Raw genomic sequence first — 22,491 nt, forward strand, 5'->3', positions numbered from 1 at the left:
AGAATACATGATTACAGGCCACTAATTATTCTCCTTTTCTTTCTGGAGAACAGCAAATGTAATTATTGGATTGAAGAAAGAAAAACAGAGATACAAACAACTACAGGTTCTATATGAACCTAGCTACAACAGCGCTTAAGGCTTCTAAATTAAAATGGGAACAAAATAAATAAATAAATGGGAAATAAGAAAAAATGCTGAAGCATTATCAGAGTATGACTATGTCAGGCAAACATACAGTTCTCTTCAACAAAATCACTATTTAGAGAAAGAAGTTCAAATTAATATCAGTCTAACAAGATTTTAGTGAAGCACTTGGTATGTTAAGAAATCTGTAGTTCAAAAGGAAAGAAGGTCTGAAAGGCTAGAATAACGAACTGGACATGAAGATAACAGTGCCATGGACAGGGCTATATATTTAAACCATAATACCAACAATTCCTGCTGGAAGCTGAGAGCTTAACAGGTAGGAATGAGACAAAGGAGGAAAAGGTAAATGAAACAGAAGGTGCTCTCAGCAAACAGAGAGAAGCAGTAAGGGCAAGGCTTTACAAGCACTCATCTGGAAAAGTGTGTGCAGGTCCATAACACGGTCTCAAATTGGGCTGGATTCAGGGAAGGCTGTACAGGTCATCAGTGGGATGTGAAGTTTTATAAGAGGAGTCCAGAAGACAGACAGACAGCCTTTCATGCTGCCATCCCAAGCAGCCTCCTGCCGTGTAACTCTTGGGAGGAGAGGGAGAGACAGCTCTACCTCAAGAGAGAAGCTTGGACATAAGAGCAAGAAGAAAAAATGTTCCCTTGGGTCGCCTTACTGAAGCAGGCAAGAACAAAGGAAGGGAAAAACAGAGCCAATGAACTTAGTGGACGAGTACATCCAAAGACAGGAGCAGAGCTTGTGTCTTCTCAGCCCTCTGCCTCTGGTGTCACAAGAAGATGGCTTTTTTAAAAAAAAAAAATGCAGCGTCAGCTCTCAGAGTTCAACTAGAAACACAAAACAAAGCTTAAGTAGATCACAATTCGCACTCGATAGATTTTCCTTCTATGCTTGTTTTCAAGTGAGTGTCACGACGCTGAAATGCTTAACATGCCCCAAGGTATTTTTTCACCATAGCAGATATTTAAGAATCATTTTATTCTTTGACAACTTACCAGCAGTGTATGCTTAAATAATATCCTTAAAACCTGCACCTGTACCTAGACAGAGCTTATAAAGCTTAATCTTTCAGTCACTGGGCGCTTTAACACCTGTGAAACAAGGTGGTATTGCTCTTCTGTTCTCCAGCCAAGCAAGGGTCTTATCTCCCTGCGATAAGACATCTGTGATAATCTAATCTTTCACCAAAATGCCTCTGTTTCCCACCTTCACTCACTAGTCACATTTTTCACCAATTTTTCTCCAATTTATTATCATCCTTCTAATTTTCCCCAGTGATATTGCCAGGAAATATTTCTCCACAGTACGAGGAAATGCAAGCCCTCTTCCAGTAGATATGTCCCCTTGAGTGGGTAAGCCATACAGCAGTCCGGGTTAGGAAAGGATCTTTTCTTAGTTTCAATTACACTGAGAAGGAAGGGAGCCTTGACAGAAAGCTCAGCCACCAGCACAGACACTCTCGATGTGTTTCGGTGACTCAGCCTCACATATAACTGTACCACAAGCTCTTTAGCAACAGGACTGCTGCTTGCAACAGGCATGGGAAGCACACTTCCCCCACACCAGTCCCTATCTCAGCTGAGCCTGTTTCCATTTCCTAGGGCCAGGGGTGCGCTCATCTTTCACTTTGGAAGTCCCGGGAGACTTGCATTAAGCCAGGCAATTCTGAGAGGGCCTCAGAGCAGCTGGACGTGCTAGTGCTGCATCATGCCATGACCTATCACCAAGCAAGCAATGTTTGCAGATAACACAACCGTTCCTGGGAACATGATATGCGTTTGCTGATGGAATAGTGAGAGGCTAGGCTGGAATTTATTTCCCCCGAGTCTACCCCTGGTTAGGAAGAATCTACATCAGCATCTCAAAAGAGAGCAGGGGCCACTTGTTCCAGTTATATCCTCACTTATGTGAATGGAAGACCCCATGGAAGAACCCAGAGAAGGGACCAGAGACTTTGCCTTGAAGAAGCCCAGCTTTGCTTTGGCCCGGTGAATTTGGTTTCTACCCCTCCTAGTATCAAAAGCTCTGAGTGAATCATGTGAAGAAGGCGTGTAATGAATCACAGAATGAATCACAGAACGGTTTGGGTTGGAAGGGACCTTAAAGATCGCCTAACTCCACCCCCCCGCCATAGGCAGGGATGCCACCCAATGGACTGCCTTTGAGTAAGCGCTTGTGATTGGGAGTGCGTGACTCATTAGGAACATTTAACGATGAATTCATAGACCTTAGCACCTCCCTCAAGCTCCCTTAAGATAAGCTGAAAAACAGTTGTTATTTCTCAGGGACTGCACACAAATACAGACACATTCCCTTATCCAAATACCCAAAGTGGCCCCCAGGAGCACCTGCATACTCCAAGCACCTCCCAATACATGTACACAAACATATTCCCAGCACCCACCATATAAACAGACCACTCACACACACACACAGCCTCGATATGCATGCAACACATATGCAGGACGTATGCCCCCGCCACGTGCACATTCATCCTGTCCCTCCCACACATCCCGATGAACACACATACATTGTAAATATGCTTACACAGACTTTCCTTTGACTCCTTGGACAGGACAGACCCCATGCATCACTGATCTGCACCCAAACTCCTTGCCTGGTCCAGCAGCCCTGCTTTTTTGAGAGTCCCTCATAAGACTAGGCCCTCTAGTCTCTGGGTCCTTACATCTAATTCACTCTGCTAATGACTCTGCAGAATATAGAACATCCCAACACATCTCACTGCCTCCTCCAGAGCCTTCCCCAACAAGCTAAGGTCTCAGGGATTAGGAAAATGCCCTTCGAGCCTATTTGTCACTCTCAATTTGAAGACAACTTCTTATATGTCCTGCACTGCTCTCCCTCCAGTACCTGCGAATCTCCTTCTCAGTAATGTGCCCTACACACAGCCCAACACCATAAGCAATGAGAGTGCAGGTCCAACAGGGGCTGGTGTGCAGGGGACCTTCTGCAGGGAAAAGAAGGAGGAAGGTAGGGAGCAAAGCTAAGCACCCTCCACAGAGATTCTCTACAAGCAGTCTATGTGGCATTTTTATTTATTTATTTATTTATTTATTTATTCATGTTTTTAATAGCCACTAAAGGAAGATAGAGTACATGCCTTCCATCAGCACAAATACAGCGACAACAATTTGCAAGATAACTGCTGAAAGAGAGAAGAGAATAAGTGTTTATGCTCTGTGCAAACAATGCACAGAAATGGTGACCGATTCTTATAAGGCAGTATGTAATTGTATTATTTTCAATTAGCAATTAAATGTCTTAGTAATTTCTTGCATTTAAATACTAGTGTAAGTACAAATAATGCTAAGCAAATCAGGTCTTTAGCATTTAATTACTAGGCTCTTCTATGAATTATTTAGCAAGTGGGCAAATATGCTGCTCCAAAGAAAGCCATTGCTGCAATTGAAAGATTTTAAATTGTTTTTTGGTTCTAGCCTGGAACCATTCATATGCAACAGGATGCATAGCAGTGCCTGGGTATTTCTGTGGCTAGTGGAGCCAAATTCCCCAGAAGAGCAACCCAGCTTGGCTGTAAAAGTGTGAGTGTTGGTTTACCCTCCCCAACCTGCCCTCCCCCTGAGAGCTCAGCTTCCTTGCCATCCTGCAGCACTGTGGGTTTCCACAGTACCATGTGTGCAACTTGCACCAACAAATCACAACAAGCTACTAGATAGCCAGAGCTATCTTCGGGAAGGTTTTAAACAAAGAATATCTTGGAATCATGAGAGCATAAGCATCTCTTAATACCATCTGTTCCCAGCAGTGAAATAAGCCCAAGGATGCTCAGAACAGGCACTCGTTTTGTTAAAACTCAGCTGATGAGGATTCTCCCAGAACTCCCTCGTAACCAATCTGCATCTCACTCATATCTAACCTAAATCTTATTATCCCCAAATTAAACTGATCACTTCCCGTCTTGTCCCATCGGATGCAAAGAACAATTGATCCATTCATAACAGCTTTATGTGTTGAGAGGAGTTCACTCCCTTTCTTTGCTGATCAAATTCAGCTTGTTCTTTCAGGCTTCCTGGTCTTTCTTAAATCTCTCAAGTCCTGCTGCTTTTTCGAGCAGAGTGGGAGTGATGTTGAGAATGCACAGGGTTCTACAGAAAGATGATAGAGGCACACAACTTAGGACAGGCCACCAGGCCACCCAGGAAAAACTCTGCAGACTTCCTGCTCCCACTCTTCTACATGGCTTCCTAGACTAGTTGCAGAGCATATTTCTCAAATCTGGGGGAGTGTAGGACAACCTTAGGAAAAGATAATTACAAGAGGAACATCCCATCCCATCCTAGCCCAAACAGTGCTGAGTCTGCTTGGTGGAAGGGAGACTGGTTCTGCTCTGCCTGGGATGCAGCCAGACAGGGCTGGGTTGCACTGAATTGCGCAGTGAGGACCCTTCCCATCCTCTTGAGTTCAGTCATGGGGGGAGAGAGGGGAAGAACAGTCTGCCCTAGGGCTGAAATTGGATTGTTCATTCACAAACCTCCTGCTCAGACAGCAGTATCACCGCCAAACCCAAACACTTGTCAGGCAGGGGCTCTTGACAGGTTAAAAGCAGGAGATGGGAAGGCAGGTTCCTGAGAAGCTGGCATGGCAGGTTCCCAAGACCATTTCCTGCCCTGCCCACCTTGGGTTCTGCTCAGCCCATCAGTAGTCTTGGCTGTGGTGGGAAATGAACATCCAGGACATCCACATCTAAGGCCAAGCTGATCCTGCTGACACCAGATGGCCAAGCTCTAACCCATCTTGGGGTTACACCACAGTGCTGGGGAACTTGTCTGTAACTCGTCTCCTGTATCCAGATGGCCCTTTGCATCTTCAAGGCAAACCACCCATGAAGAAGGGCATAGCCAGTAGGTAAAGGAAGGTGACTTCTGAGTGGGGGTACACTGTGGCCAGTAAAGAGATATCAAACTGAAGATAGCACCATGAGAGGCCACCACAGCACCTATTTACTGGGAACATGGGAGGCCAGCACAGCACCTAGGGACTGAGAACTGGCTGAAGGGAAGAAACCAGAGGGTTGTGGTCAATGGGACAAAGTCAAGTTGGAGGCCTGTATCTAGTGGAGTTGCAGAAACAGAGCCCCTCTGGAGTACAAGAAACAAACTGCACAGCCAGGGTATCCCTACAAAGAGGCAAATTGCTGAAAGAGCACAGTAAGAGCTTCTTCTGCCATGGAAATGACGAGTGCTCTCCCTACTCAATAATAAATCCAAAGGGACAGTAGAGTTTTCAGGCACCAATGTGGGCTAATTGCTCTCATTAAGGGATATCAAAAGAAAAAGAGCAAACACCCTGCCTTTGGAAGTCTCGCTGGGAATTTATCCCCTGCACACACACAGCTCAGAGGCAAGTGGAGGACGGGAGGGGCAGAAAGCAAAGGAAGAAACAGCCTTGCTGGAATCAGCCCATGCAAGGCTGCCTGGAAAAGGTCCCCACCTCTACCACAAAGCACTATAACCATTTACACACTTGTAAAGTGTAGGTGTGAGGGCTGCACAGCCACACCAGGAGACTTCTGATTTGAAGAAAATGCATCCAAATTTTTGCAGGCAGTTTTATTACGCTGCAGGACCCAGAAGGATGACCTGAGGCAGCCAACAACAGCAATCCGGAGGAGAGCTCCTCCAAAGCAGTGTCAAAACGTCTCCCATCAGCTGAGATGAGCTGATAAAAATGCAGATCAATGCCAGGACTAGGTCTGCAGCTTGTGTAAATCGATGCTGTTTCCATGACCAGAACAGACTGCTACTAACTCAAACTAACGTTATCTATCAGCAGCAGCAGGAGACGAAGCTGCAAGAAGCCAGGGCATCCCATTCCTGCTTCCCTTAGGCAAGGTGCTAATCAAATCTCACTTCTTCCAGCTCCCAGCATCTGAGGCACTACCCTACGCCAAGCTATATTTAAACGAGTAGCAAATGAGCCATGCAGACAAAGGAACTGGGAGCTACTGTGCTGTTGACACTTTTGAGCCTTAACTAGATCCAGTGCCTGCTCCAGGGCTGTGCTGGGATGCAGGGTGGGCGTGAGAAAACAGTTGTTAGACCTAGGGGCAATCACGAACCTGCTACAGACACAGGACTGCCCTTGATCACAGCAAAGGCTCAAAATATTTCCCAGCTATCATTATCTCCTTGCTCCAGGCTGTAGCCAAAGCTGCCCATGACTTCCCTCAAGCCTGACACCACGGCCAGGGGTGCGTGTGTTTTGTAACAGTGAGATGAGTGATGCAAATGGGACAGCCAGGCTAAACACTCCGGCCTGGGCCGGTGGCTTTTTAGTGTTTGTGGAGACACGGGGCCTTTCCTACTCCACTGACAGCTCTGGCAGAGGGCAAGGCTCTTCAGTCCCTATTTTGAACTTATTTGGGAGTACAAAAGATAGCCCTGATGCTTGCTGATGTCTCTTATATTCACCTGTTGTCAAATATTTCGGTGCTAATGAGCCCTGGGGTTCTTCCACAGGCACCAAAAGATCATCTTCAGACCAAGAATTTGCTCATTCCTATAGATTCAGTTGCCCTGTTAGCAATTGGCAAAGGCAGCCCTACAACTGAGTTTCTCCCCACTGCTCTAAGTCTTGTAGGGCACCGTCAGGACATCCTGATCTGCCAGTACTTGGTTGGTGCACTCAGGTTTGCACTGAAGCCAAGCAAACACGTAGGCTCTCCACAGCAAAACCCAGAAGCTCCAAATGGACCTGGCCCTCCCTGTGTGGATTCTCACAAGTATTGACACCAGAAATATCTCATCCTGCTGCTGCAGACACGGTTCTGCATCCCGCTGCTGTTCTTCCATCTGGTTCTGCACCCACTGCTGATCTCCCAGATGGACTCTGGACCTCAGCATACAAAATCACAGGGAAATAGGCCTTCATTGCCCTCCTCTCAGGAGCAATATTACATCTCAGCTCAGCACAGGCATCCCTGAAGCCCTCTCTCACCCGGGTCACAAGTCAGGGACCTTCATGTCAGGCTGCCTAGCAGACCCTCAGAGGGCATAGGATGCCCATAGGATGGGGCATCTACAACCTCTCTGGGCAACCTGTTCCAGTGCCTCACCACTTTCTGAGGGATGAATTTTCTCCTAACATCTAATCTAAATCTCCCCTTTTTTAGTTTAAAAACATCCCCACTCATCCTGTCATTATCTGATGGAGCAAAGAGTCACTCTCCTTTTTTATAAGTCCCCTTCAAGTACTGGAAGGTTGCAATGAGGTCACCCTGGAGCCTTCTCCTCTGTAGGCTGAACAGCCCCAGCTCTCTCAGCCTGTCCCCATAGGAGACCTTGCACTTGGGCTTGTTGAACCTCATTAGGTTAGGTGACAACGGGTCCAAAGGAGGGATACAAAGATGACCATAGGGCTGGAGCACCTCTCCTGTGACAAAAGGCTGAGAGAGCTGGGGTTACTCTACAAGAGTCCTTACCTCTCCCAAAATAACAAGGTCCTGATCACACATCAAACAGAGCAGGAACAGAACAGGACCCAACCAGGCAGTGTTTCCAATATATTCATGCTAGAGGCAAGGAACATAAAGCAGAATAGCCTGAGCAACCTCCGTCCTCCCTCATTTGCCCTTTCAATCTCATTATTCCTCTAGCTGATGTTAGTCTGCAGAAAGGCCAGGCAAACCCTTTCTCTTCTCCTTGCTTTGACCCACTGTACAACCACAGCGAGGTGCCCTGCTTCTCCTCTGTCACCTCAGTGACACAGTGCCCAAATTCGAGCAAAGTGGCCCAGTGGCCCCCTGGCAATAGGCAAGGGGAGGAAATTTTAGCTGGCTGGTGGGAGAAGGAGGTCTGAGGCAAGCAGCCTGTATCCAGAATGTGGATCAGTATCACTGGGTTCCAGTGGGGAGGAAACTGGAAGACTGCCCCAAGCAAAGGGCAAGAAAAAAGGGAGTGAAAGGAGAGAAGAAACAGAGAACATTGCAAAACAAAAGACCTTGATACATGAAAGGAAAAATTGGCCTGCATTGCTCACCCTTCTGGGCCTTAATCCCTTCATTAGCACACGTCTGATACAATTAAAGACAAGCTCTCCCAAATCTGCAATGCAGGCTGTCTGCATCAACAAAAGGTCCTGTGAATCCGTCCCTGCATTTACCGGTACCTCCCAAGCTGAGGAGCATTTTCCATGCAGTGCAGCTCCATGGGGCTGGCCCAGGTCTGGCTGCACCCATGCACAGGACTGGGCTCTGCACCGAGGAGAGATGGAGAAAACCAGCTGAGCATGTGGTTCTGGGGTAAGCAGAGCTGGAGCATGGTGCACACAGCCAGCAGGAGCAAATGCACAGGGACTGAATGAAGAAGGTGCACCCAACACCAGAAAAAAAGAAAAAGAAAAAAAAAAAAGAAAGAAATAAAAAAAAAAAAGGGGGTACAAAATGGGCCAGGAGAAAGGACCAAGGAAATAAGTACAGGGCAAACAGGAGAAAAGTGGCAGGGTTAGTAGTGGTTGCAGGCAATAGCTTTCCTGTTACTGCTCTCCTTTCCTGTCTCTGCGCTCCTTCTGCTTTGATTTCTACTGAATTCCCTATTCTTTTGGATCACCAGCTCTCCATGGTGGACTGCCTTATCTACACCTGCACCTTACACTTTCTCCAGTGGAACACTACTGCAGCTAAGTCTCTAAACACCATGGCGACACAAACACTACAAAGCAACATACCATAGCAAAAAGAAAACAGCTCTTTGGGGCAGCCCCATCTGGCCCCGAGAGCTGACAACCCTTGTAAGATACAGAACATGCTGGCAGATTTATCCCAGCCTGAAACTAACACCCTTAACATCTTGCCTTGGTGTCTTCCCACAGTCTCTTCTAGGAGGTGGGTTGTCCATGCCCACCTTGTCCAAGCACCACATTCAGTAAGCACAACTCACAGTAAGTTAGGCAAATGTCAGCCTCAACTGAGGGTCAGCTGTGCCAACAGCTCTTTCACCTCCACACTTCGTACAAAACACCAAGAATGTGTGTGCAAGATGCATGCAAGACCCCCCATCCATTCCCAAAGCCCCCCAGCTCAATGGGCTTTTATTAAATGGGCATTTATTTAAACCCATTTATGCTGGCAGGGGCTAGAAGCAGCATACTGCTGGGTACTCACAGACTTAGGCAGTGCTGAGATCACAAGTTTTCCTTAATCCCATTACATACACAAAGAGCAACATGTACAAGAACCAGACTCGTGAAGTGCAAAGCAGGCTGCTGGAAAGGGATAGAGGCAGCAAAACTGGCAAAACCTCTCCTGCAAGACAATGGAGAGAACCATAGACTTGACACAGTTTTTTCACTTTAATTTCGTGAGCATTGCCAGAGCTGGCCCCACACCAACACCTTACACCCCACAGGCAGAGCCTTCATACCACACCCCTTCAATATGGGCCAGATAGGAGCTCAATGACACAGTAAATATTTGGACGATGGGGGGCAGGAGAGAATGGCAAAGCTGTCTCTGCACATGCTGTGGAAGCAGCTTGTGACCATGGACATATGTGCGGCCACAAAGATGCACGCACATATTTATGGTATGCATATCTGCCCGTGTGCCCTGCCTGTCCCTGCTCAGATGCACTGAAGAACAGCGAATGGCTCTGCTTCTCCCTGCGGGCTGAGTGGTTACCCATTCATTGTGGCTGTTCTTGGCCTATCACTTTCTGGTTTATTATCCCCTTGGATTTATTTCTTTATTTCACTTAATGCACCGAAGAATTGATATGCTTAGAGCATCAGCACTCAGAGATGCTTTCAGAGCCAACTCACCAGATGACCGTGCAGGCTGCAGTGGTGGGTCTGGTTTGCTTTTGCTGCCTGGAGCACGCAGCTGGGGTAGAAGAGCGATGAGGAGAGGCTGCTACAGCCACAAGAAGCAGCCCTGCACAGCCACACACTCTCACGACACGGGAGCAGGGATGAAGACTATTTTAGAGGTAGTCAGGCGACATGGAGATGAGGGCTGTGAGTAATGTAGCCTCTGGGGAGAAACACCTCCAGCCAATTTGTGGGAGAAATGGCCTGTGTGCAGGGGGCTCAGAAGCTTGGAGAGGAAATAGAGGCAGTTAGTCTGACCTGACAAACTACAGCTGCTATCGCTGCAGGTCTTGGGAGATGAGCAAGTAGGTCCCATAGGATCCACAGGAGAGGGAAATAACACTGCACAAAATCTACCATGGCATTAAGCCCCGTGTCTCGACTGATCCCCAGAGAGATGAACTTAATTCTGTGGCTCCACTCCCTGTCCCTATCCATATCCCTCCTGCCTTCCCAGGATAGCAGCAACACAGGCTGGAGGGAAAGATTACACCTAGGGAAGAAACAGGATAGCTTCTCATGGGGCATGAAAAGTCACTGAGCAGCAAAAACAAATTGCTTGGAGGACAGCTTCAGTGTGCAAAGTCACCCAGTGCCCAGGTGTACCTCCCCATGCTGTACAGTGGATTAGATCCCACGGGGAGCTCTGAACCCGCTGCTGAGCCCAGACCAGTCTGGGAAGATCCTACACAAAGCACAGCACAAGTCTTCATTCTCAGAGGTGCAAGAAGTCACCTGGATCCTCTTCAGCTCCAGCAGCATGAGAAACCACAGCAACTACAAGGACAGGCAGGGACAACCCTGAGCCCTTCATAGTAATTGCAGTAAAAAAGCAGGAGGAGAGGACAGCCGTAGCCCATACATCTGGCACACACGGCAGTCATCCTGCTGCTTCTGACAGCTCTTGGGACTATAAAGACAATGCTTTAGTGTCAGCTCCTGAATCCAAGAATATTGGTTATTATTACAAAAGGGAGAGTTTCGTGGCTGGAGTAGAAAAGCATGGCCCCAGCATCTTAGATTGCTTCTGTAAGCAAAATGGTTTTTAAGTTAATCCCAGAATTTTGGGAACTAAACTCATGATGTTTGGTCCTGGCATTGACCATATTGCAACAGTCATCTCGCTCAGCACTCACACCCTCTGCTTCCCCACGGGGGTCTCTCTGGGACCTGGGATGGGTAACGAGGCCAGCCTAATGGACCACTTTCCTCCCAGCCTCACGGGAGTCAGCTGGGAGCCACACAGGCAGCCTGCTCCTGCAGCATGGTTGGGAGAGAGGAGTTGCAGTCCTTTCCAATGCAGGACAGAGCAAGCCTGGAGGAAAGCTCTCTGCAACTGGCACTGTGAGCCTGCCTCGCTTTTGCAGATCTGCCCAGCCCAGCAGATCTAGCAGCCAGTAGCATCTTTCCTCCATCTGTCCTCCCAGACCACCAGAAGCCAGTGGAGCACTACTGAACTGTGTACTCTGAGGATCAGGCCTGAATGTAGGAATCAGGGCTTTGTTCACCTCTCCTACACAGTAAGATGGTTTGGCATGACATCTGCTAACAGACACAGGGGGATCCTGGCCAGACACTGCTGCTGACAGCTCCATCAGGTTTGGAAGGCACGGTGAACATAATTCCCACCCAGAACCTGGTGTGAAGAGCAAGCAAGAATTCTGAGCGCTGCACATTTTGGTTTGGGGTTCTTAACTGAGAGCAGGTGTTGAACAGACCCTGGAGCTGGTGGCACCACAAGGCCAGCACAGCCAGCCCCGTGGGTTCCAGCTCCAGCTCTCCGTGTGTCCGGATACCCGTTGTCATTCTCCACAAACCAGAAAGAAGCCAGCTCCTCTGGGTAAAAGGCTCTGACCACGTGGAGCCTCAAATCATGGAGTACTTTGTGACCAGAAGAGAAGCTGAGGTGGCCAGACCTTGCCCATTCCCCAGGATATGGCCACAGGCCACAAGCCTTTATCCAGCAGGCCTGGTCCAGCTAGCTGAGGGCGACTACTCCCAGGTGTCAGCCAAGACACATGAAATGCCCATGGAGAAAAGACTCATGGTGAGATGCAGGTGCTACGATAGCACTATCCCAGTGCCCAGTGGTCTTCTAGACAGACCTTGGAGAAGGCAGACCCAACGGCAGCATTATCACAGACAGCTGTCAGCTTTGCCCTTGAGGTTTCTTGCTGGCCGAAGGAGTGTGAGCGGCAGGTTCAGTGACACTGGCCAAGCACACCACCAGGATGTGAATCTGCCATGTCCAGGTCTCAAACGTTATCCTGCAGCATCTGAACCAAATCAGCTGGCAGACAGGCCTTGGCACTACTGACCAGGAGAGGATCCGTTCGGGAGACAGAGGCACATGTGGCATCCACCAGGCCACAGCCAAGGCCCGACTGCTACACAGGGAGTAGGTGTGAAACAAAGACATGTGGGCACTGCAGCATTACACAGCAGGACCCTCCCCGTGGCAGTAACATCAACAAGACATCCCAGAACTGCCCCTGCCTGCAGAAAGCTGCTAGAAAGAAGGGGAGGCCGAGAGCATTGATAACAGAGCCATTGGGAGAACAGCAAATTCATGGGGTAGGAACATGGTTTGGTTTTAGTAGGGGAAGCACAAACAAGACCTGATGTCAGCAAGCAGAGATCAGAGTGGAAAAAAATACATGCCTGAAGCTGGGCAAAGTTCTCTGCTTCAATGCCAGTTAAGCAGCAATCAGCTGTGCAGGGAAGAGGACAGCAGAGCAGCTCCAGGACCACAAGCTGTAAGGACTTTGCTCCAGCTGGCTAAGATGGGACAGGCCAGGACAGAGAGAGTTTACGCCAGCTTTCCTGGCCCAGGCAGATCCTGAGTCCTGCCCAAGGATCTGGTCTGCTTGTCTCAATAGCACGATCAAAAGGACCTCGAGGCAATGCTGAGCAGCAGGTCTGGGACTTGGAAGGGTTCACAGGCTTGAGACCCACGAGCAGAACACTGCTGAGAGCAGACCCAGGGCCAGGGGACGTCAGGGATGCTGATCCCTGCAGATGTAAGCCTTTCAGGCCCTACTTACAGGCTATTCTTCAGGTCAGCACAGCTCTGCCCAGCCAGGTGACAGGTACATGTGCTGCTGCCACCAGCCTCTCAGCAGCCTCCCTCCTTGTGGCCCCATGCCCCGGGGCAGACAGCCCCATGCCACCTCTCTGGCAGCCCTCTTCTTCTGCCGCTATGCCTTTATCCCCTCATTTAATTGTAGTAGATCAGCACTCAAAGCAGGAAAGAAGCAGTTTAATGGCCATTAAGTTCTCCCTCAGAATATTAGATTCTGATCCATCAATTTTACTTTGTAGGCATATTTGCAGTGAAATCAGAGCAGATCCCAGGCACCTGACAGCTCGACAGCGCTTTCCTCGTAGAAGCAGCTGTTCAGAAAACACATCAGCTCAGGATTTACTGACAGCTTGCACCATGAGGTTGTACAGAGCCAGGAGAGGATGCCACCGGCTTCTCTCACCCATGTCAGCCTCCATGAGCACACCACACAGCCAACAAAACGAGCCTGCTGCTGCATCCCCTTGGCTTTCCAGCACCCACCCACAGCCTGCTGTTGCTCCATCCCTGACCTCTCTATGATCACCAAGGAAGTGCTGGTCACTGCTGTGCAGCCCACTCCGTCCCCCGAGGACAGAAAGCTGCCCCAGCCAGGCTGCAGACAGCACAGCAGAGCTCATCAAGCACCAGAATAAAGAGCAGATTTCTCTGGCAGAAGCACAGTGAGGAAGGCAGCAAGACCTTGCCCTGCCAGCACCACTTTCAACAGGTAAATAGCATGCTGATACGAGCAGCCGGCCTCTCCCAGCCTGGGGAGCAGCTTGGCAGGGGCTGTGCATCCTCAGAGCAGTGCCAAGTCATTTCCAGGGGGACCTGCAGGCTGGGCGCTGTACCCGTGTGACATGCTTACATCCTGCAGTCAGTGCCAGGCGTCCCTTCCCTTTCTGGAACTGGACCCATGGGAAGCACTCCTGCGCATATGTCCCACAGAGGCTCCCCAAGGGTTCCTCGGGGTTTGGGGAAGAGCACAGTCCTGCCCAAAGATTTGGGTGTTTACTGCCAGTGAGGACCAAACCAGCGCTGAATTGCTAAAGGCAAGGCCAGAGATGCACCACGACAGAGCTGCCTTCACCCAGTCCTCCTGCCAGGACAACCTGGTGGCAGCCAGGGCTGCAGATACCTTCCCGAGCATCCACCAGCCCTACCATGGCACTGAGAGAACTACCCACAGAGCAAAAGATGAAGATGTTTGCAACTCTGCCACCGCCCAGCTGCAAATCCTGGCCTGGCATAGTCCTAGCCAGAACACCTTGCCTGCCTAACCCCAACTCGAGTGTTCCTGGGACACCGAGGTCCCACTGGTTGCAGTGGTTCTGTTCAGCTCTAAATCTGTGCCCCAAACCAGCAGAGATCAAACCAGGCAAAGCGATCGGAGCCGTGAATGCCTGGTTACAGGACCACGACCTGAGCTTGGGGTGATGAGGCATTTGCAGCGCACAGAGGGTGAAACTTGTTAAGTAGCCAGAACTCGAATCGTGCTTCCCCTCCTATTGCACACAGGTCTGCCCTGCCCTCCTAAAGATTTTCCATCCCTTATTTTGGGGCAGATTTATGGCAAATAATAATAGCTGGGAAAAAGAAGGATGGATCCTGGAATGGCACAGATTTGAAGCTTGAAGTCAAGTGCTGGGGAGCCTACAGACACTGTCAAATCCATACCTGTCATTGCTGCCAACGGCTTTTACCCTCATGTTTAACATGAGGCTCTGCACCAAAACCTGCCTGTGCCAAGCCCAGTCTCCCCACTGGCTTTCCACGGATTGGGAGAGATGAATTCCCTCTGCCATGGGCTGGGCTCGCCGACACACCCAGCACTGCAAGGAGAGTTCCTGCAGCTCCAACTCTTCCTATGAAGGCTGAAATCAGAATTTCACCCGCTCCTCACTGGGGCTGATTTGCTCTTTGCCTTGTTCCTTTATCCCAAGGGTCTGTGCAGTTCTCCCCTGCTTTCAGACAGAACCGCAGCTCCAGAAGGCAGAAATCAACTTAATTTAGCTCAAAGTTCTTCAAAATTCACAGCAGCACTCCAGCCCCAGAGGGTGGGTACTCCCTGAGGCCCTTCAGCGGAGGGGGTCTCGCAGCCGCTCCGTCACTCCCGGCTGTGAGAACTCCAAAACCAGCAGTTTTGCTGCAAGCTGCAGAAATCCCCAATTTCTGACTTCTCCCCCAGAAAAGGCCCATCCCGATTTTCCGATGTGGCAGCAACAAACATTTCTCCCCCCCAAAAAAAGAAAAAAGAAAAAAAAAAAAAAAAAAACCTTTAACTCCCCCCTACGCCCCCCGAGGCTAGCTCAGACCCCCGGGGGGGGGCTCTTCCCCCCGACCTCCCCGAGAGTCCCCCCTACCCAATTTCTGCAGGGCACACCGCAGGGGGGGCGATGCCCCCGGCAGCCGCAACCGGCTCGGAACCGGGAGCGGGGCCGGGGGGCTGCGGGCACCGGGGGCTGCGGGCACCGGGGGCGCTCCCCCCCCCCCCCCAGCCCCGCGCCGCCCCTGCGGAGCCGCCGGCGGGCGGTGCCCGGCGCATCCTGGCCGTGCTCTGCCGCCTCCCCCGGTGCCACCGAGCCCAAACTTTGCCGGGAGCCCCCCCAGACACACACAAAACCCCGGTGGCAGCCCCCGGCTCACCTGAGCTCCGGGCGGCGGAGAGGGGCCGCGGCCGCCCCGGGGCTCCCCGAGCCCATCCGGGGGAGCTGGGGGGAGAGAGGAGGCAGCACCGGCAGCGGCAGAGCTTGCGGGGTTTGAATTCGTCCAAAGCCGCCGTGATTGGGCTGCGGGGATCCGAGGGGGGGGGGAGAAACCGGGGCGTGGGGGATGCTCCGGGGTGGGGCCGGGGCCGGGAGGAGCGGGGATGCTGCGGGAGTGGAGGGAGGGGGGGGGGGGGGGGGGGGATGCGGGGGTCGCGCTGCTGCTGTGGGGATGCAGCGGTGGGGAGAGGAAAAAGGGGGGACTGCGGGGGAATGGGCTAACGGGGGGATGCGGGAGGTGGTGGGGTACCCCGGGGGGCCGGGGGGATGCGGGGGTTGGGGGGGATGTAAGGAGGGGGGGGGGGGGCGATGCAGGGGAATACGGTGCTCCCGAGAGCCCCGGGGGTGCAGGGCGATGTGGGGGAGCCGGGGGGACGTGGGGGGTCCTTGGAGGGTGTGGGGGGTCCTTGGAGGTGCAGGGTGGGGCGGGGATGCAGGGAGGAGTGGGACTGTGGGGTTTTTGTGGACACGGAGGGGGAGAAGGGTGGGGTGCAGGTGCATTGCACACGGAGGGGGATGCAGGTGCGTGTGGTGCTCTGGGGGGGTGGCCAGGGTGCTGCGAGGGTTTGTGGGGTCCTGGGGAGGTACCGTGAGGATGCAGGGGGCCAGGCACGGTGTTGGGGTGCTGAGCTGGGCACAGCAACGGGCGCAGGGTGAGGGATTTCTGTGGGGACACAGGAGAAGGGTGGGGGCTGTGGGGCAGGGACCAGCGTGCGTCTAAGATGCAGGGGATACAGGGGAGCAGGAGGGTGCATGGGGTGGTGCTGTGCAGAGGGTGATTTCTCAGGGAGGGTGCAGGGAAGCAGGGCAACACCCTGAGGAGGGGCGGCTGTGCAAAGGGGACAGCAAATGGGAGCATCCCAGTATCCATCCCAATGGAACCCCAGTATCCATCCCAGGGGTCCCCCAGTATCCACTGGGACCAAAGGGAGCGATGTGGCTGCAGGGAGGTGTGGGTGGGCACCAGGGTGAGAAGGGAGGAGGCGCAGCCCATGGATGCTGGCAAAGGGGATGGCTTAAAAGAGGACCAGTCTGCTGGGGCAGGCAAGAAAGATCCAAGCAAAGGCCCCACGGGGTTTTTGGTCTGGAGGAGACCCCCGTCAGATGCAGCACTGCTGCTGCTTGTGCTCAGCACCAGCTCTCAGCTGGGAGCACTCCTTGCTGACAAAGATTAGCAAAAGCTCCCCCAGTCCTGCTGAGACAACCCCAGGGGAGTTCCAGGGCTGGCGCTGGGGACAGCAGAGGGCTTTTGTCCTCTGCAAAGGTGCAGGATAGATATACAGAGAAAAAAAAATGTATTGGAGGGGCATTTGAAGCTGTGGCTACTTCTGGTGGGCACGACTGGGCTCTGAGTAAAATTCTGCAGGTGCTCAGTCCATGCCCATGGGCCTATGTCGAAGAGTGCTACGTCTCCCTCACACACTCAAGTTTTTTAATGTTACCCATTTGTGACGTCTGATATCACCACAGGCACCTTCCTGCAAAATCCTTTTTTTCCTAAGTCCCTGTGGTGCAGATTCAATGCTCACCACATGCTGGTCCCATGCCTACAGAGGTGTGATAATACCCCAGGTGTGGCTAAGCAAGCTCGGGGGAATTGCAGGATGTGCATAGGTGAACTGTGATGGGGAGGGACTGGAAACCCCCCAGACCAGTGCCAGCATGAAGCCACAGGCCTGGGGCTGTCACCAAGGAGCCACTTTCTCCGTATGACCCCTCCACCACGCAGCAGCTCCCAGGGAGGTTTGGCCCCCACTGCTGGAAGCACCACAGCTCCCTGGAGCTGGTCTCTTCTCCAGGATGGGTCCTGGTTTCTGCCCCGCGGATGCTGCAGGCACTCAGCATCGTTTTTTTTGGGGGGGCAGGGAGCAGGCAGGCTTTGTCTTCCTCTCTTACATCCCAGAAAAATCCCGAGATTTTTGTGGGGTTACCATGACAAGCTGGTCTAGAGGGTGGGACAGGCGCTGAGACTAGAGGCAGGAGTGACCATGATGTGGTGAGACTAAATCACACTCTGCTCTCCTCCTCCAGCTCCTCTTACATCTCCCAGGCACTGCAGAGGCTGCATGTCCTTTGGGAGGAGGAGCAGGGACAAAAACATGGCTGGAAAACAGCAAAAGCAGGACCCACACAATCTGTCCCCCCGCAGAGCCATGCGGTAAGTCTCCCCAGCATCCTCGAGGGCTGGCATCTGCTCCGTACCAGCTCTGGGGCTGTCTGAGCTCTGGCCCTCCAGCACTTGCCAAGACCGGGATGAGTCACGGCTGCTACAAAATCCACACGTCCCGCAGGCCCCTACCAGTTTTATCCCCAGAGCTTATTTCAGCACACGAGGAATCTGAGACAAACCATTCCTACCAGGATCTGGGGAGCCTTAATCCCTGTGTCCAACACTGGAGGTGTTTAGTTTTTGTTTTTTAAATAAAATCCTCCAAAGCTCTTAGGGAACTGATGGGGTGAAGGGAGGTCCTTGCTGGCACACCCTTTGGGATATACTGTTGATATTTACCCTTCAAATCACACAGGGCAGTGGTCTGCAGCTTCTAAAACCCCACGTTGGGCACAGCAGAGCTCCCACTGCACGTGTTCCTCATCCTTTCTCCCATCCTGCTCTGAAGCTGGGAGGACTGGCTTCCAGGAGAGGGGAGCGGAGCTGCTCAGCTGCTCTGTCCAAGGCAGAGCCGAGGTCAGGTTCATTCTGGGGTTCCCATTAATTAGGAATAGGTGCCCACAGGTGAGACAGAGGCCTTTGCTTCAAAGACAGTGGGAAGCTCAGAGCAAACACCAGCTTTAACCGCATGCACCCCCATCGCCAGGGCCCAGGAAGGGGCTGCTTAGCTTCGGTTGTACAATTCACATTTTCTATCTGCTTTAAAATAATTCAGCCCTGCAGAGAGACACCTTGCTCGGGGAGCAGACCAGGCAACTGCCTACCTGAGGAGGCTGGCAGTATCTAAGAGAAAAACACGGAAAAGCATCGCTGTGCACTGCTTGTGTGTATCTATGGTTACAGGAGCCTGTGCCAGAGCATGGAAGATGTTTCCAGGGAAATCAGACACGGTGGTGTCAACAGGGACTGCAGGAGCTCATCCTCCATCAGGGTAGGGTTTGGATGCTCAGAGCAGACCCACACAGCAACCGCCAGGGACAAAAATAAACGCCTGCCATTTGGAGGAGAAACCATCCCACACACAGAGGGTGAGGTGGGCTTGGCAGGGAAACACAAGCACCACCTGCTGCTGCAAACGCTTGGCACGTGTCCCCAAGGAGATCTAAGCATGTGCCGAAGAGCTTCTCTTGTCTGGGCAGTTATTGCACGGTTACTGCAGTTACTGCACAGGTATTGCAGTTATTACATGGTTATTGCAGTTATTGCATGGTTATTGCAGTTATTGTGCAGTTATTGCACAGTTATTGCAATTATTTCATGGTAATTGCAGTTATTGCACAATTACAGAGCTCCCTACAACTAGAGTTCATCAGGCTGTTGTAACTGAGCATTGCATCCTTTCCAAAAGAAATTAATTCTGTAAGAAAGTTGTTTTTTTTTACAAAATCCTATATTTTCAATATGTTTTAAGAAAACAGTTACATTAAGTTTTTGCTGCGTTTTCTTTTTAAAAATCGAAATGTTTGTGAAGTTATTCTCTTTTGAAATATATGTAAATCCCATCAAATAGCTTCGGTTAGCTTCCAATTAGTAGCAGTGCAGCAGCAGAGTGAAAATGAATGAAAAGCACTCTAGAAAACATCTCAACTGAAAGCATGTAAGGGAAAATACAGGATTTAGATCAAGGATAATAATAGAACTAATTTATTCACCTGTTAACCTGTAGCCATTTCTCCATTAAAAGTTGTTTGAGAACAAGCAGTACAAAAACTGCATGAAATCACAGTGGTTTTTAAGAGGTAATGCAGATATGCCGAATCCTGTCTTCCTGGGGGATTTTCAAGCCTCTTCCAACCCTCACTTCTTCTCCTTCAGCCTGGGACATACTGAAGGTTTTTCTAAAGGTATCTGCGAGCTTTTGGGGGTCTTGTCACTGACAGATGGTTTAACACCTTTACAATTCCCTTGTACAGAGGGAGCAGCCTCCCTGTAGCCATGGAGCACAGCCACGTGTAAGTGAGACACATTCTGCCTTCAGCTCTTCCCCTTCCTTAACGCTTCATTTCAGAAGGAATTTTTCAATGTGGTATTTCCCTCCATGCTCTTTGGCATCAAGAAATTGTTTTCAAATCATTTGCCTCAAAGAAGCTACTCTTTTTTTTTTCCCCGTACCGTGTGGGCATGGTTACAGTCAGAAGAATCCACACATTTCTCACTAACTCATTCTTCCAGCAAGCTCAGATAACCCTACTGCTGTTCTCTTCTGCAGCACTCTGGAAGAACTCACAGCTCTTTTAGCCGATCTACTAAAGGAGAAGAATCATTCTGGAGCAATTTGCTGCTAAAATGAGGCTTCAGCAGATGATATGAGCATCTTGAGAGACAGCACAGCACAAAACCCTTCTGCTCCACAAACCTGGAAAAGGCAGGTGCATTTCAGAGATTAAATACACTTAATTATAAAAAAAAAAAAAAAAAAAAAAATCCACCTCTAAGGAACTTCTCTTAAACAAAGTTTTTTGGCACAGCTCTTTCCTTGTAGCTGCAATTTGACAGTGAACACATTGCATGTCCTGAAAAAAAAATACAATCCCAGTGGCAGGAAGACCAGAGAGGAAAAATTTCATCTGGCAGCATGGGCTGCATGCCTGATATGTGCTGTTTTGGTGAGGAACAGGGCACCAAAGTGCACCTAGAAAGCTGCTTGTGATGTGTTCAAGATCTATCCTGATCATTACATTTAATCAAAATCAAGCAAAGAAAAAATGGAAATGCCTGGAACAAAATCCTCAGTATGAAGACTAAACACCAACTGCCCAAACTCAAGCACAGTGGGAGTAATTAGGACAGCAGAGCAAAGCCCCGTGTCTGAAGGTAACAAATTGAGAGCAGGCGGTATGGGAAGGTCTGAGATCCCCAACCCGTCCCATTTCCCCACAGGCTCTCAGGAGCACCACAATGTACAAACAGTGGTGGGGTATTTAATGCCAGAAGGGACAGTGGGATCATCCAGCCTGAGCTCCCATATCACCGGGGCCATGTACCTACACGTACCTACAGACTTGAAGACCTTTTTAGCAGGACATACCACCACCTCCCAAGGACTTTGTGCCTTAATTCAACCACTTTCACTGTTAAAATCCGAACTTTTGCTCTAGATGATACAATAACCTGTGTGAATTGCTCCTTTCCTCTTGAATCTGAGCTGAGCCTGAGCACTACTGTAAAATCCTGATAGATTTGATCCAGAAGGAACACAAAATTGCTTCGGGCCAAGCTGAACCTGAACAGTGTCGAGAACAGCTGAGCTTAGACTGGAATTTATTCAGTCCTCGTTGAATCCAAACCAGGGAGAAGTGAGATCGTCCTCTCCCACACCGGGGAGATGTAAGAACTAAGTTTTCTCATCATTTTTCAGCATCGCCTGTAAGAGGTGCCCATCCTAGCTGCATGCAGACTGCCATGGTCTCCTCACACAAGCAGCTGGAGACCGATTCCTTCCTGGCCCCGCTCCCGGCACCTCCAGGAATCGCAGCCCTTCCAGCAAAGCTGCCAGCTCGCTCCGAGTTCTGTCTCCATCTGCCCACACTCAGCCTCCTCCAGCCACCTCTTACTGCGACTGAGAAGTCCTCGCAGGCTCCTGAAGGTCTCCTGCAGGCTGAGAATGATTGCAGAAGAAAGGATGTTCCTCACCACGGTGTGCCAGGGCTCAAGCTGCTGTAGAAGAGCAGCAAGGGAGAGAAAGGGGGATCGTTTGTAGAGCAGCAGAGACAGGCCCATGCAGGAGGCATCTCAGAAATGTTGGTGGTGAGTTACCCCAGTGGGCAACCAGGCGAGCTGGCACGATGCCCCTGGGTGGATGCAGCAGTGCCCAAGGGCAGCCAGGGCACCAGTTTGCAGTGACCCTCAGTCTGTGAAGCCCAACCAGGGAGGTTTGCTGAGGGACAAGCAGAAATCCCATGCCTACAAGTCCCCCTTTGGCACAATGAGCCTCACAGGGTGACCACAGCTTTCCAAGGAGCCACCTCCCTGTTGGATCTTCCCTTTTGGCAAAAGGCTGCTTTGGGCCACAGCAGCTTAGAGCTTTCTGCCTCTATCTCTGGTCTCCAAAACCTCCAGACAACCTGAGCGGCACAGATGGCCATGGTCAAATCCCCCACGCCACTGTCACATCCACAAAACAGCCCCAATCCCAAAAGGTCGGCCTGCTGGGTCCTGGTGGCAGGATGTGTCCTGGGTCCTGGTGGCAGCCCCAAAGGGCAGAGCAGGCTCTGCTCCAGCCACCCCCAGCACTGGGTTAGTGCCCAGCAGGGATTGCAGCTGCGTGGGCTACGAGCTCCAAAAGGCGTGTGTTGAATCCAGGGGCTGGCTCCTGGGATCTGTCTGCCTCCATCTGGCATCTCCAGGGGAAACTGGGATGCTCAGGAGGGGCAGAAGGGTCTGCTCCTTCCCTGTCTAGGAGAAGGCAATGGACTGAAACAGGAAAAATGGGAGAAATGAACATCAGCTGCTCAGTCCTACAACAGCTCTTAGAAAAAGAGGGGATGTG

At 50.9% G+C, this 22,491-nt stretch overlaps 1 protein-coding gene across 1 annotated transcript in view; it reads right to left on the minus strand.

The window, feature by feature from the left end:
- Window positions 1-15,829, minus strand: part of CTXN1 (cortexin 1) — a 34,268-nt gene extending 18,439 nt beyond the window's left edge. The window contains 1 exon segment of the mRNA XM_082780265.1: window positions 15,714-15,829. The gene's annotated coding sequence lies outside the window, so the exon portion shown is untranslated.
- Window positions 15,830-22,491: the final 6,662 nt, after the last annotated feature.

Source organism: Aythya marila, assembly GCF_965140915.1.
Source record: "Aythya marila genome assembly, chromosome: 27".
NCBI classification, from domain to species: domain Eukaryota; kingdom Metazoa; phylum Chordata; class Aves; order Anseriformes; family Anatidae; genus Aythya; species Aythya marila.